Source organism: Camelus bactrianus, chromosome 2 (assembly GCF_048773025.1).
Source record: "Camelus bactrianus isolate YW-2024 breed Bactrian camel chromosome 2, ASM4877302v1, whole genome shotgun sequence".
Taxonomy (NCBI): domain Eukaryota; kingdom Metazoa; phylum Chordata; class Mammalia; order Artiodactyla; family Camelidae; genus Camelus; species Camelus bactrianus.
The window spans coordinates 68,920,581-68,937,388 of NC_133540.1; positions in this window are offsets into that span (position 1 = coordinate 68,920,581).

Sequence of the window (16,808 nt, forward strand, 5' to 3'; positions counted from 1 at the left end):
CTCATGTATACTTATTGCCAGTCTACTCTGCAACTGGGCTGGATCAAGTGACTGAGCTTCAACCAATGGAATGTGAGTGCAACAAACATGTGCCATTTCAAGGCCTTGATCATAAAAATCTCCCTTATATATTCTTCCATATTTTTTTCTCTTCCAACTAACTCAGGTGGTGGCTGCAACACCCACCCCAGGACAAACTTGGAAGCTGCATATTTAATACAGTGAAGCTACTGTTGCTTGTTTCTCTCATTGTTTTGAGGAGAGGAGAAGAGCAACTTCCTCACTCCCACTGCCAAGTTTCCTATCACTAAACTGCCTTGTGAGCAACGAAAGTTTCTATTTTATGGAGCTTTTATCTTTACAGCCTGGTATACCCTAATTTGTATTTTAGATGACTGATTTTTTTCTATTATTTTACAGATATTTACATTTGATTTATTTTTGTTCAAGGATTGAATTCTGGTATCAGTTTTTCAGTCATTTGAGTCGCATTTCCAAGGACCATGAGAATGTGTCTCACAGACCTCTTTTCAGAGGGAATAGAATTAACCAAGGGCCCTAGACTGTATTTGGAAATCCATCACCACGTTTGAGCTGAGCACATATCTGCTGCAGCTGCTCACAGTCAGTGAATGTCTATGGAAGGGATAGTACGGTCAACTTGTTCAAGGAAAACTTAAGATGTCCCTGACAACTGACACTGACTTGAAGACAGCACAATAGTTTTGCCAAAATAGAACCTTCATTGGACTGCAAGTCAATCCTAGGATGTGTCTGTCCATTGTTGTCTTCGTCTTTCTTTCACCCATGTCAGATTTCATGGTAATGTGATGACTCTCCTAGTCTTACCCAGCTGCCCAGCCTTACCTGACTCCTTCCCCTTCTTTCACACAGGCATTTCTCCTACTAAAAACTCTTGCACTTTTAATCTCTTCCTAGCATCTGTTTCTCAGAAGACCTGAACTAATGCAGACCCCTTCTATGAACAAATGATAACTTGGAATACTTGGGATACACCATATATTACTTTCAAAGTACCGCTGTAAGAAAGCATCACAAACTTGATGGCTAAAACAATAGAAGTGTGTTGTCTTACAGTTATGGAGGCTAGAAGTTCAAGATCACAGTGTTGGCAGGGTTGGTTCCTTCTTAGGGCTGTTTCTTGCCTCTCTCCTAGTTTCTGCCAGTTTGCTGGCAATCTTTGGTGTTCTTTGGCTTGTATACACATCATTCCAGTCTTTGGCTTGACATTCTCCCTGTGTGCATATCTGCATCCTAATTTCTCCTTTTTATAAGGATGCTAGTCAAATTGGACTAAGGCCCAGCCTAATGATCTCATATTGACTTGATCACCTCTGGAAAAACCCTATTCCAAATCAGGTCACATTCTGAGGTCCTGGTTGTCAGGCCTCCAACATATCTTTTGTTTGTAGTGGGAAGGGAGTGCACAATTCAATCTGTAATATACTTATCAAACAATCACAGTATTATGTATCTCATATGTTAGAAATTTGCAGATGACACATTTATGGAACTGCCTTTTTGAAGTAGATATCACAACATGGTAAAAATCCATAGATTATCATAAGAGTGAGTATAAAACATTGTCTTTTATCTTTCAAAATACTTCAAATCCTGTAGGAATATGACTAAATACTTTATCAATCCAATAAAAATTTTTCCGTGATACAATTTCCATGATACAATTTTTACTACATGATATAATTTTTACTACAACACAATCCAAATATAAGAGCCAAAACCTCACAAATAGACCAACTTGCTGAAGAAGCACCTAGGGGATAACAATTTATAAATTGATTCAGATTACTTATCATAGATTTTTATTTGATACAATATGTTAACTTGGATCTTTAGAGGAAGTTTGATGTCCTAAATGTGATATATTGTTTACTTTTTAAGATGAATACATAGTATGTGCAAGATGCTGACCCATCCCTGTCCCTTTCCCTCAGGGCTTAATCATCTGAAACAGACAAAACAGAACAAATGGCTAAGTGTGTATTATCTTTTTTTTTTTTCCATAATGAAATGAAAGTTTGTAAGCATACCATAAATCATCACATTATTTCAGGCAAGCTGGGAATTCCATTCATTTATTCAAAAACACCTTGGGATATCTTTTAAACTCCAGTCTCTGGGCCAGGCACTAAAGATAAAAAGACTAATGAAACACATTCCCTCAATGAGCTCACAATTCCAGTAGATAATAAAACATTAACTATGTTATAACCTGGTACATGTGATATTATGGGATTGCACTGGGATCCCATAGGAAAAATTAAACAAAAGGAAGAAAATCATCATATCAGCTCCTGCTAGTTTAAAATTGCACTTGGTTTCTGTCACTCTACAATTTCTCCAAACTTTCCACTAAAACAACAAATGAAACAAACACACAAAAAAAGCTTACATGAATACTTAATACTAAGACCACTACTTAATAAGCCTCAAGAAACAGAAAACTTTGATAAACTTCAAAGCAGTTCAAATTGGCCCATCAGAGTTCTACAGCTATGAACACAAGTCCCATAATTGTTTGTTGCTTTTATTTCAATGGTATTTTCCACATTTGTGTGTGTGTATGTGTGTGTGTGTTTTCTTTATGGATGCTTAATGTCAAGGATTATTAGTTTTTGTGTGGTCATATTTATTGATGTTTTGTGTTTCAACAGCCATTTAAACTTGATTACTTCTAAAAGAGTAAATAGTTTTTTTCCAAAGGGAAAATATATTTAAAAGTAACACGTTTATTAAACATTTATTGTGCCCCAACTATGTCTCAGGTCTAAATTCAGGTTTGAATTAGAACATCTGCAAAACATAATCCTAGCCATGAGAAAGTTTAGAGTCATGCATTTGAGACAAGCAAAGAAATCAGCAACAGCAATATAAAGTCATAAAGGTTTCAAAACTGATAAACTCATAGAGAAATATGGTAATTTAGAAGAGAGTCCTATAATTTTGGGGAGTGATACTAGCGTTTTGGAACTATCACTCTGGCTGTGGGAAGTAAAATAGTGAAAAGTAGGTAAGATACCCGCATGAGAAGTATCAATTTAGGAATTAGGCAGATGAGGATTGAGAACAAGGGCCATTATTGGCAGAGAAGATACAATTTTCACAAGGAAGGAGGAGAGAAGAGAGACAGAGAAAGAGAAATAGAGAGAGACAGTAGAATGTAGGACGGGAAGAGGGAAGAGGGAAGGCAGGGAGGCAGGAAGGGCATGAGAAGAACACATGGTACAATCACGGAGCTGAAAATTATCTGGAGAATGGAGAACAATGTGTGGAAAGTGGAGAAGGGGCCTATGATGAAACTGGAGAGAGAGAGGCTGGGTCATAAAGGGGCTTGCACACCATGCTAAGGAACTGTGTGTTAATTGTGAAGATAACAGGGAACTATGGACTGCTTTAAGGCCAGAAAGTGACATTGATGTTTTATAAATCTCTTTCTGGTAAATGATTCAAGTAGAGAAGTCTAGAAGCAGGGAGATCAGAAAGGGACAACTGTCATAATAAGCTAGGTGAGAGACAGTGATGGCCTGAACATAGTCAGTGACAGACAGTAAAGAAGGAAGACCTCGACTTTAGAGTATTAAAAATATAGAATTTACTGTCTTTAATGACTGATTAAATACATACGGACTTAAGCGAAAAAATGAGAATGATTTTCATAATACTAATGGGCAAATGGACAGATTATGGAAGCATTTAGGAAAGAAAAACAGACCTATATGAGGAAATGTATAATTTATTATGTTGGTTCTCATTCATCAACAACATTAGTTTTTTTCTGAAAATAAAAATGTCTCTTCTGTTTTTTATTGAATTTATTGTAATGATTCTTTTTTCATTTTCATTGCCAGTAGGATAAGGAAGTATTTAATATGTTTTTACTAAACTATTTACTGTTCACTATTGTGTGTGTTTGTACCTAAGCAGGAAAAACTATTTTGTGTAAGGAATAGTAAAATCTCAGGAAAGGTCTTCAAGGTCTGTTACATTTAATAAATTCTCAATGCTAATTTGACATAGATGGTTCCATAAGCAAGCTTTCTCCAGAATGTCTTCCAGGGTACTCCAGACTACTTACTATGCATACATAACTAGAAGTAAAATTTCACTAATTTGATAACTTTTATGAAAAATACTTTCTTCCTTGTAAAGAAAACATTTTTTTTCTGATAAATAATATGTTTTGAAGTAGGCGGATATTTTTTTAGCCAGAACTTCTACTAGCACATTCAAACTAGCTCATTTAAGGCTCAATAAAGAGCAAGAGTACTTTCAAGGCAGTTAATATAATAATAACAACAACAACAACAACTACAATAATAAATAAATAAACAGAGGGTATATGGCAGAGTGAAGTAACTATGAGTACTCTAAGGAACACATTAAAATGCATGCAATATGCCATATGGTTAGGGTTTATTCTTCTATAGTCTTTAAGCAGAAGGACTTAAAACATCTAATGTATTATTTTCTACCTATAATACAAAAAGTTCCGCAAAAAAAAAAAAAGCTGATCATTATATAGGGCAATAAACCACTCTGGGGGCAGGGGAAGACAAATTTCACTCTCTGTCATACAGAGAGAAAGATTGGATGTACTACAATCATACGTTAAATTAATATTAAATGAATGCACAGTACACCTTTTAAAAACACTAAGTACGTAGTACAGGCATAATAGGAAATTTTCTCCAGAGATTACTTCCCTAGCAGACCAAGTGGTGCTGACAGTAATTTAAAACTACAGTGACATTTCCTCAGTGGTTGTCAATTGCACTTCTATGAGCCTTCCTCAGAACACCAGGTACAGCTAGTAGTGTTTCTAATGTGTATACCTGAAAGCCTTCTAAACTGGAAAGAAAAATTGCCTCAGTTTATGTGGAAATTCTCCTATCACTGAAGCCTAAATTTTCAAAAGAGCAGCCAATAAGCTTTAAAAATAAATATGCTGTGAAGCAAAGGCTCATAATAAAAGCTGCCCTGTTGCTCCCAGCACCAGAGAACAATGGGAAGTCATTATGAGTCCTGGTCTATGCACAGTGAGAAGGATGGACATTGAGTCAGCAATTATCACTGTCATCATCATCAGTCAATTAGTGGAGGCTAACAACTAGGTTTGATACCAACAGAGGCAGGAAATGTAACAGAGAGATCAAGGAAAGAGACAAAGAGAGTCCGGCAAACCACTGTCATTCCAAAGAGATTGGGCACATGCCCAATACTGTGCCTTCTGAGGAGTGACATCAGAGGCTGCCATTGCAAGGGAAACAGACTTCACCAAAATAGTCCAACCAAGTCACTAAACAAAAAAAAAGAAAACAAATAACAAAAACAAGTCTCCGTAAGGAGAGGATGACAGTTATCCAGAGCTGCTACAATACAGTATCTAAAAATCCCATATTCAACAACAACAAAAAATTACAAGACATGCAAAGAACAGTAAAGTATGATGCATACCTGAGGGGAAAGAGCAAGCAACAGAAACTACTTCTGAAGGGGCCCAGTTGGTGGACTTAACAGGCAAAACTACAAAGAAGCTATTATAAGTATGTTCAAAACTAAAGGAAATCATGTTTAAAGAAGTAATGGGAAAGTCTGACGACAATGTCTCATCAAAAAGAAAATATCAATAAAGGATAGAAATTATATAAAAATAAGTAAGTGGAAATTCTGGCGTTTAAAATCACAATAGAAGTGAAAGATTCATTATGGGAATTCAAAAGTAGATTGAGTTGGTAGAAGAAAGAATCCATGAACTTGAAGACAGATCAATGGAAGAATAGATTATGTAATCTAAAGAACAGCAAGGATAAGAAACTAAGGAAAAAATAAACAATTTCAGAAAAATGTGGGACATCAAGTACACTCACATATACATAGAGAGAGTACAAGGGGGATAGGAGAAGAAAGGAGAAGAAAAATATTTAAAGAAATAATTGCCAAAATATTCCCAAATTTGATTAAAAATAATCCACATAACCAAGAAGTTCAAAGAATTCTGAGTAGGATAAACATAAACTTATCTACATGCAGACATGTCACAGTAAAAATGTTGAAGGTCAAAGATGAAGAGAAAATCTTGAAAACAACAAAAGAAAAATGATTCATTACCTCCAAAAGAAACCTAATACTATCAACAGCTGACATCATCCGAAACAATGGAGGCCACAGGCAGTAGGATGACATATTCAAAGTACTGGGGGCGGGGGGGAACAACCCTGCAAATCAGAAATCTTATATCTAGAAAATTGTCTTTCATAATACAAGACTTTCTTAGATAAACAGAAGTGGAGAGAATTTTTTGCTAGTAGACTTCCTTAAAAGAAATGCTAAAACTCTACTGCACGTTGTAAGTAAATAATTCCAGATAGTAATTCAAATCTGCATGAAAAAATTAAAAGTGCTAGTAAAAATAATTATGTAATTAAAAATATAGTATAAATACATATTCTCCTTGTTTCTACTAACTTATTTAAAAAGTAATTATACAAAGCAATATGCATAAAATTATACTGTGGGATATATAATATATAGAAGTATAATAAATTTGAGAATAATAGCTCAAAATGTGAGTAGGGACAAACCTTAATAAAGTAAGGAAATGACACAAAACGGTCACTTAAATCCACAGGAAAATTAATTAAATGAACTAAAAATGATAAATAATAAAATAAGTATAACAAATCTTTAAATATATATTTGCTCTCCTTTCCTCTATCAGCTTCTTTAAAAAACATGACATTACATAAATACGTCAATGCATTTTGGGGTTTGTAACATACATAGATTTAATATATATAACAATACCAACACAAAAAGGGAGAAGAGGAAACAGATCTACATGGGAACAACATTTCTATAGTTCACTGCAATTAAGTTAGTACAAATGTAAAGTAGATTCAGATAAGTTAACGTGCATATGGTAAGCCTTGGAGCAAATACTAAGAAAATAACTCTAAGTTAAATAAATTTTTAAAAGAATTAAAATACTACACAACAAAATACTTAATGTAAGACAAAGCAGTAAAGTAGGATCAGAGGAACAAAAAAGACACAAGACATAGTAAAAAAAAAATTAAACAGCAAATATAAATCCAATTTTATGTATGATAACATTAAATGTAAATGAATTAATCCAACAAAAAAGAGAGACTCAGATAATAAAAAATCAAGATCCAACTATATGTTGCATAGGAACACCACCTTAGAATCAAAGTTACAAAAGGCTGGAAATAAAAGTAGGAAAAACTACATTATGAAAATGACAATTATAAGAAGGCTAGAATGGCTATATTAATATGAAACAGAAGAAACTGTGAGACAAAAAAGTTAATAGAAACAAAGAGGAACAATTTATAATGATAATGATAAAAGGGTCAATCGATCAGGAATATATAAGAATTATAAATATATACACAGCTAACAACAAAGCCCCAAAACACATGAAGAAAAAAATGACAAAACTGAAGGTAGAAATAGAAAATTTAACAATAGCAGTTGGGGATTTCAGTCCCTCATAGTCAATAATGGATATATCAACAATGTAGAAGAGTAACAAAGAAATAAAAGCCCTGCACAACACAAAAACCAATGGCCTAAAAGAAATCTATAGAACACCCATTAAGAGGAGATCATGCCTTCTTCTCAAGTGCATGAGGAACATTCACCAGCACAGACCATATGCTAGGCTATAAAAGAAGCCTCAATAAGTTTACAGATATTAAAATCATAAAATATATGATCTCCAACCACAGTAGAATGAAATTAGAAATCAATAAATCAAATTTGGAAAATTCAAATATATGTTGAACAAAACATTCCTTAATAATGAATGGGTAAAAGAAATCATATAGTCAATTAGAAAATACTTAGAGATAAAAAATGTAAAGACACAAGTAGCAATACTTGTGGGATGTAGGTAAATCAGTGCTTAGAGGAAATTTATAGCTGTAAATGCTTTTTTTTTTTTTTTTCAAAAAGCTCCCCTATCAATAAGCTACCCTTTCACCTTGAGACATTGGTAAAAGAAGAGCAGATCAAACCTAAAGCAAGCAGAAGAAAAGTTTTAATGATAAAACTTTCAATAGATTGACTAAGAATAAAATAGAGAAGGCTTAAATTACTAAAATCAGGATGAAAGAGGGGACATCACTACTGATATTACAGAAATAAATGACATCATAAGGGTATACTATGAACAACTAGATGCCAACAAATTACTTAGATGAAATAAACAAATTCATGAATTTAACTATAAGAAGTAAAAAGACTGAATCAGGAATTTTGAAATTTCCCATAAAGAAAATCCCAGTACCGGAGGATGGTTTCATTCGTGAATTGCACCAAACATTTAAAGAATTAATACCAATTATTCACATGCCCTTCAAAAAAACAGAAAAGGAGGGAATACTTCTCATTTAATTCCATGAGGTCATTATAACCATGATACAAAACATACTAAAGACATCATACACAAAAAGAAACATATAAACCAATATTTGATTAATATAAAAATAAAAATTCTCGAAAAAAGTACTAGCAAACCAAAACAACGAATAATGATTATACACAATAACCAAGTAGGATTTATGCCAGAATTGCAAGACTATTTTAGCATACAAAACCTAACTAATGTAATACACTATATAAAAATAATAAAGGACAATTCTCACAAAGGCCAGCATTGGCTTCTCAAAACCTAAATCCTATTATTTTCCTCTTCTGCTTAAAACTCTCCAGTGGAGAATAAAACACAAATTCCTTATCCTGGCAAACAGGCTCTAGATCAGTGGGTCCTGAGTTTGAGGATGCATCACCAGGAGGGTCTCGTTAAAATTCAGACTGCCTGGCTCCATCCCCAAGACTCTGATTCAGTAGGTCTGGGATGGGGCCTGAGAATCTGCATTACTCACAGAGTTTCTGGTGATGCTGATACTGCTGGTCTGGGGACCGCACTTGGAGAACTAGCGCTCTGCCTGTTCAGTCAGCTCCCTGTCAAATCTCTAGCTCCATCTCCTAACACTCTCGTTGTACGTTATACTCCAGCCTTTCTGACTTTCCTGACCCTCAACACCCCATGCTTGTTTCAGGTCAAGGTCTCCGCACTAAATGTTCCCTCTGCCTAAATTCAATCTCCCCTTTATCTTCATCTTCTTAGAAGGGCCTTCTTAACCACCCAAGCTAAAGGAACTCTCCACCACTCTCCATCTACATTACTCTCCTGTTTCACTGTCTTGTCATGGGAGCTGATCTCTACCTGAAGGTATGTGATAATTATTTGCTCATTACCTGTCTCCTCTAAACAGTGTAAGTTCCATGCGGGCAGGGACTTCTTCTGGATTTCTGGTTTATCTGTAGCACTTGGAGGCCAACGATAATTAATTTTTTGATGAACACATAAATCTATGGAGGAGACCAGACCTGTGGTTTGAGTTTTCTAGTCACAAGAAGATTTTCATCACTAGCCACATAGATACCTAATAACTCTACATCAGTTGGTATCTTTCCATTACTCTCATCCAAGAACCTTTTGTTCCCCATGTCATCCGTAATTAGAAAATTTGTTCCACACGTCATTTGTAATTAGAAAATTAGACTGGGAGGTATAATTTAGTACAAAGCTAGTGGAATGTCAGTTCTGTTAAGTGGGGATATAGTAATATTAGCCTTATTCTAACAAAGAAAATTAAGCTATTTTGTAAAAAGAGGAATGGTATTGTAAGCAAATGAAACATATTTTAACATGAAGCAGAACTAAAATTTATTATGATGTGAAGGTACATCTGTGATTCCAGGCACAGGACCCTTGACAAATGACCAAAACTGCAAGTCTTTAAAAGGAAATGCTGATTTGCAAGATTCTTTTTTAATGTTGTTAGAGCCATTTGAGTAATTCAGTTTTCAAACCAAACAAAAACGTAAAACATCGCTTCTCTTAGACACTGGATTATTTAACAACTGTGTTTCCCAGCTCTTACAAAAATCTTAATTTTTACATCATTTGAGTGGCTTCTCACAATGTTGGCCATGAAAGTTTATCTTCACGAGACGTTTAATGTTTGCTTCAAATTCAAATTCATTTCTTTTGGTTGGGAAGAAAAACACTGCACTTTAGAACCAGATCACTGCCAGAGGTTTTTAATGGCACTTCATAAATGCGTATCCATAATCCTCCACCCTCGTAGTCATTGTAACAAATGCATCAATTATGTGGACTTTTTTCTGGGTAATTATTTGATCATTAGCCTAATACATGGCCCCACTTAATATATAAACATACTCACTCTTCTCTTGATGTCCTGCTAAACATCACAGAATACCTACCACATGGTGATATTTAGCGGGTACTTGATGAAGGACCAGTAGAGCAATCAAAGAGAACAGAAGCATAAAGTCATATTCAGAGAAAGGAAACCTGTTTTTTACCATGGTTTGTACAGCCCCATGATCTCAGAGAAAACATTTTCTTTAAGAATAAAATATTCATGTATATGTATAACTGGATCACTTTACTGTACACCTGAAACTAACATTGTAAATCAACTACACTTCAATAAAAAATAAAATAAAATACATGAAAAATAAAAAATAAAGGAAAAAATCCATTTGATTATCTCAATAGATGCAGAAAAGTCATTTTAGAAAACCTAATACTCTTTCATTATAAAAACACTCAGAAAATGAGGAATAGAAAGGAACTTCTTCAGTTTCTGCTGTTAAAATCCGCAACTAGCATCATGCAGCATTTGGTGAAAGACTAATGCTTTCCCAAAAAGGTCTGGAACATGAGAGATGTCCACTCTCATCACTTCTATTCAAATTTTACTGGAGTTTCTGGGCAGGGCAATTAGGCAAGAAAAAGAAATAAAACCCACCTAGATTGGAAGAAATAAGTAAAATTGTATTTGTAATTGATATAATCTTCTATATATAGAAAATCTTAAGGAATCCATTAAAAAAAACTATTAAAACTAGTTAAGTTCAACAAAGTTGCAGGGAACATGGTCAACATACAATAATTATTTGTATTCCATATACCATCAACAAGCAATCCAAAATGATTATCAAGAAAATAATTCCATTTACTGTAGCATCAAAAAGAGTGAAATGTTTAGGAATAAACTTAATAAAAGCAGCGTACAACTTGGTCACTAAAAGCTACAAATCACTGTTGAAAGAACTAAAGACCTAAATATATGGGAAATCATCCCCTGTTTACAAATTGGATGGCTTTACATTATCAAAATGAAAATGCGTATACTAAATTGATGGACAGAATCAGCACACTATGCATCAAAATCCTGCCTAGAATTTTTTTCAGCAATTAAAAAAAATAATCCTAGAAGTCAAATGGAAATTTAAGGGATCCACACTAGCCAAAACAAACTTGAGAAAAAAAACTGATGAACTCGTACTTTCTGATTTCATAACTTACTACAAAAGCCACAGAAATCAAGACAACGTGTGACTGGCATAGGATAAACATGTAAATCAATGGAAAAGAACTGCAAATACAGAAATGAACTCTCACATTTATGGGCAAGTGATTTCTGACACGGGATGACAATTCAATGTCAAATCAATAGTTTTCAACAAATGGTACAAGAACTAATGAATATCTATATGCAAAAGGATGATGGAATTCTTCCTCTTATCATGCACAATTAATTCACAATGGATTAGAGGCCAAATGTAAGAGGTAAAAATATTGAGCCTGGATAAACAGGAATAAATATTCATCATTATATGCAAGACAAAATTTTTGAACATATAATACCAAAATAATAAGCAATAAAACAAAAAATAAACTAGCTTTCATTAAAGTTAAAATTTGGGGCTTCTAAAATTACCATCAAGAAAGTGAAGAGACAATGTATAGAATCAGAGAAAATACTTGCTAATTATGTACTGATCCATACATCACATAATTTATAATGATAACACTTTGTATAGGGACTCAGATTTAGAAATACAAAGAAATATTATAATTGAATAAGAAAAAGTCACATATTCCAATAACAAACGGATAAAGGTTTTGAATAGACATTTCTCCAAAAATATAAAAATGGCCAGTTAGAATATAAAGACGTTAAATATCATTAGTCATTAGGGAAATGCAAATCAAAACAATAATAAGGAATCATTTTATACCCACAAGGAGGGCAACAGTAATTCTTTAAAAACATGAAATAGTAGTGTTGGCAAGAATATGGAGAAATTTGATCTCATATATCTTGCTAGTGGAGATGCAAAGTTGTGCAACTGTTTTGGAAAATTTCCCAGAAGTTCCTTAAAATGTTAAGCATAGAGTTACTATACAGCCCAGAAATTCCACTCCCAGGTATGTCCCCAAAGAAAATGAAAGCATATGTCCATGCAAAAACTTATACATGAATGTCAAGCATTATTTATTGCAGCCAAAAAATGAAACAACCCAAACATCTATCAAGAATAGATAAATAAATTTGGTATACCCATACAACAGAATATTATTTAGCAATATAAGGAAATGAAGTATTGATAAATGCCACAGCAGGCAAAAGCCTTGAAAACATGTATGTGTGCTTCAATTTATATGAAATGTCCAAAATAGGCAAGTATGTAGAGAAAAAAATTAGATTGGAATTGGGAGATAGGAAGATTGGGTGGTGATAGCTAAAGGGTGCAGAGTTTCCTTTTGAGGTGATGAAAATATTCTAAAATTAGATTGTAGTGATGGCTGCACATCTCCGAATACACTTAAAACCTCTGAGCTGCATATTGTATAATGGTGAATTATATCTCGATAAGGTGTTAAAATAAAATCCAAGACAGAAAAAAAAGTCTAAGATTTCACATTACTTGCAAACTAAAAAATTAGCCTGCCACAGTCTCAAGGATGCTGGCAAAAGATACAGGCTTCCTGGGTCAGAGACAAAGGACTTTATAACTCACAGTGCAAAAAAACAGCATGAGCATCATTGTTTTTGCCTCAGTTCTTCTTGCCCCTAAGTTCCATGAGATAACAGAAAAGATTCCAGATGGATACTTGCAAATGTGAATTGTATTACATGAGTGGAATCCTGAGCTCAGGAAACCTGAGTTTTTCACAGTGGGCATTAAAGCTGCCTACTTTGCTCTCTGCCCTAGAGAGACATTATCTTGTCTCCCAAGGCTGTAAGCAAACCTGCTCTTTGTTCTGGAGGGAGACACTATGTATAGCTTCCAAGACTTTTTGCTTTAACAACATACATGAAAATACAGTCCAAAACAAAGGGCAATCAGTGCCTCACTCACAAAACATGCAGAAACATGAGAGACTCATGGAAAATTGTTCCCAAATAGAGAGCAATTCAAGAATTCTCCAAGTCAAGAGACAAAGTTAAAAACTGAGTCTGTAGAGAGACACAGAGCAAAAGCCCAAGAGTCTTTATATTTTCATTAAGTTGATTCATAAGGCAGATGAAAAGCTGAGTTAGAGGCAAGATGTAGTAAGGAATTGTAAAAGTCAAAAGAAGAAAAAAGAGAGTGTATTGAGTAGATAACACAGAGTAGTTCAGTATATTAAGTTGGTTGTTATTCCTCATAACATCTGCTCTATTATTTGTGACGCTCAGCATGTGGCTCCAAAAAAGTATTGTGCAGTGGTCTAACTGGTTGCTCAGGCTGCAGCCACACTTCTGTCAGTTCTACAATATAGCTCCAATCCATCACTCCCTTCATCATAAAGTTCAAATTTCTTATTAACCCTTGAGGTCCTTCCTTTTTTCTAGGACATCTTTGTAAAATAAATACAGTCCTTTGTCTCTTAGGCTCACCAGTCACTGATGCATGAAGTTCATATATTTAGTGTCAATTTTATTTTTCACAATTTGCAATATTTTCTGATCTTTCACATTGATAGCCTACCTGGGAGGCCTAATCAACAGTCAACTAACAAATAAAGATTACAAAAACAGAAATAAATTATAAGAAATTCCAGTGCTCCAGTTTATTTGAACATATGTCCTTGGCCAGTCTGACAATTAGTTACAGTGTCAAGATAAAAGAACTGAGGACAAACTAGTAGGGGAGGAAGTAGAACATAGTTACCTTAGTCTTCCTCTGTTTTCTGACCTTATTCACAAATTACAAGTTATTTTTAGCATTTCTATGGGTAGAGTATTGTACGGCTAGTCTACCTTATCTTCGACAATCATTCCCGGTTTTCCCCTCCATCTATAATGAAGGCTTAAAACAATTTATCATAAGCCTGATTCCTGTTAATCTAATGGCTTCACTTCATTTGAATTACAACATAAAACCTCTTTCTCAAGAAATCTAATGATTAAGTCCCTATCCAACCAAAAAGTTTTTTTTTAAGTGAGTGGCTTAGTTCCAGCTTCATGAGGGGAAAAGGAAAATTTTGCACACAGCAAAACTGAAAGTCTGAAAAATTGACCATAATCAATGATAGTAACCAACAAGAACTTGTCCTTCAGTTCATTAAATTCTACTTCTGTATGTTCTCTGAAAGCAATCTGGATCTCCTTCATACTGACGCAAGGGAAGAAATTCTTCACTTACCATGTACCAAAGAGCTGAAGAAGGATTCTTTCATTCTTGAGGGTATTTCCTAACCAAGACTTATTTTCTATTTCACCATTTCCCACATGTTGGATATCCATTTCCCCTGAATATATGCTAGAAATAGGACTATAATAAACACTCCATTAGGAGAAATTATTTTTCATCTAATAGGCAATCACCATTCATTCCACTTAGGTTCTAATACACAAAGGCAGCAGAGTTTAAAACAGTATTTCCCAGTCTCCCATGCAGTTAGGAATCTGAGTATTATGTAGGTATACTGCCATTTAGATCACATAGGTGAGACAATTCAAATTAATAAGAGGATAGGGTCAGGATATAGCATGTCTGTTTTGTTGGCATGGATTGTGGTTCAAAGTCGAGGTTCTTGAATCAGCTGGGGTTCTCTGATTCAACAAAGACCTTCTAATATCTGAAGCTTCACTGAAGGATTGGAGAAATGAAAATTGCAAGACTCTGGAGCAGAAAAGTCTGGTGGAAGATTGTGTTTCTAAACTTGGCAGAAAAAGTGGCAACTTTTGTGGCTTAGTTCTGTAATATGGTTTTAAAAGTTTGTCATGGAATTATCATAACTTCACTTCTGGGTTCTTGCCTGATATTTTGCAAGAGCATGGGCAGCCATGAGGCTAACTGAGAGAAATAAAGCATTTTAAAATAATTAATTATAATTACACATATTTCATAATGTATAGAAATTTCAGAATAAAATAAAGAAAATAATCTTACATAGTGTAATCAAAACACCATGATTAGAAATTTAGAATATTTCCTCTAATCTATTCTTTATTCAAAAGTTTCTGTTTTACAGCTATGATTATATTGTAGAAACTATTTTATAAACTACCATTTCCATAAAACAGTAAGAATTTCTCATGTCATTTAAACCCTTCAAAATCATATATATCTGCGTAGGATTTTATAATAAGGGATGTTCCTTTCCACTTACAGTATTTTATACAGTAAGCAGAGCAATTTTCCAAAACATTCATGTCATTTTGAAACATCCCGTACTCTTCTCCATGGAGATGGAACAAATTACTTGACTCATTCCCTCATTCATTCATATCTTCATTGCTTCAGTCAAGAGATGTATTTTGAGGATCTATACAATAGTAAGAATTGTTTCAAGTGCTAGTCTCATGTTGCTGGCATTTGTGGTAGGGTTTGGGGGTAGTTAGGCCAAAAATATACAAAGTAAATAAGTAGAAAATATTGCAGGTTAGATGTCAAGTGCTAAGGCAAAAACTAAAGCAGGTTCAGGGCACAGGGGATCCCAGGACCTGCAATTTCAGACAGGGCAGCTATATTAGTTCCTAGGGCTGCTATAACAAAGCATTACAAACCAGATGGCTTAAAACAACAGAAACTGATTGCCTTAGTTCTAGAGTATGAAACTAAGGTGTCAGCAAGGTCATGCTCCTTTTGGATCTTTCCTTTCCTCTTCCTAATTTCCGGTTGTTTGCCAGCAATCTTTGGTATTCCTTGGATTACAGCAGCAGAACTCCAATCACTGCCCTCATGCCCTCACTGTTCCTTCTGTGTCTCTGTGTTCACATGGTTGTCTTCTTCTGAGGACACCAGTTAATGGCCCACCCTACTCATCTTAAGTAATTACATCTGCAAATACCCTATGTCCAAATTAGGTCACATTCTGAGACACCAGGAATTAGGACTTCAACATATTTTTTGTTTTCAGGAGGACACCATTTAACCCATTCAACAGCAGTGAAGACCTCATGAAGAAAACTGACATTTGAATAAGGGCCAGAAAAAATGTGAGAGGATGAGCTATGGGGATATCTTGGAGAAGAATGTTCCACATAGAGAAAATGGGAAATGTAAAAGTACTGAAGCAGAAGCATTCCTGGTTATGTTAAAAAATCAACAAGATGGGCCAGAACAACTGAAAAGATTGAGAAAAGGTAGGAGATTGGATCAGGAAGCTAACAGTGGCTCAGACTGTCTGTCTTTCAGGCCATGGTAAGAACTTTAGCTTTTGCTATAAAACAGATAAAAAGGGCATTGGGTGATTTTGTATAGATGAACAACATGATCTGACTTAGTTCTAACAGAATCACTATGGTGGGAACAGACTGAAAAGTGAAAGAGATAAGAAGGGAACTCAGTTAGGAAGCAATAGCAATAGGCCAGATGAGAGAAAACTGTGCAGAGACTGGGATACTAGCAGTGGAGAGGGTGAG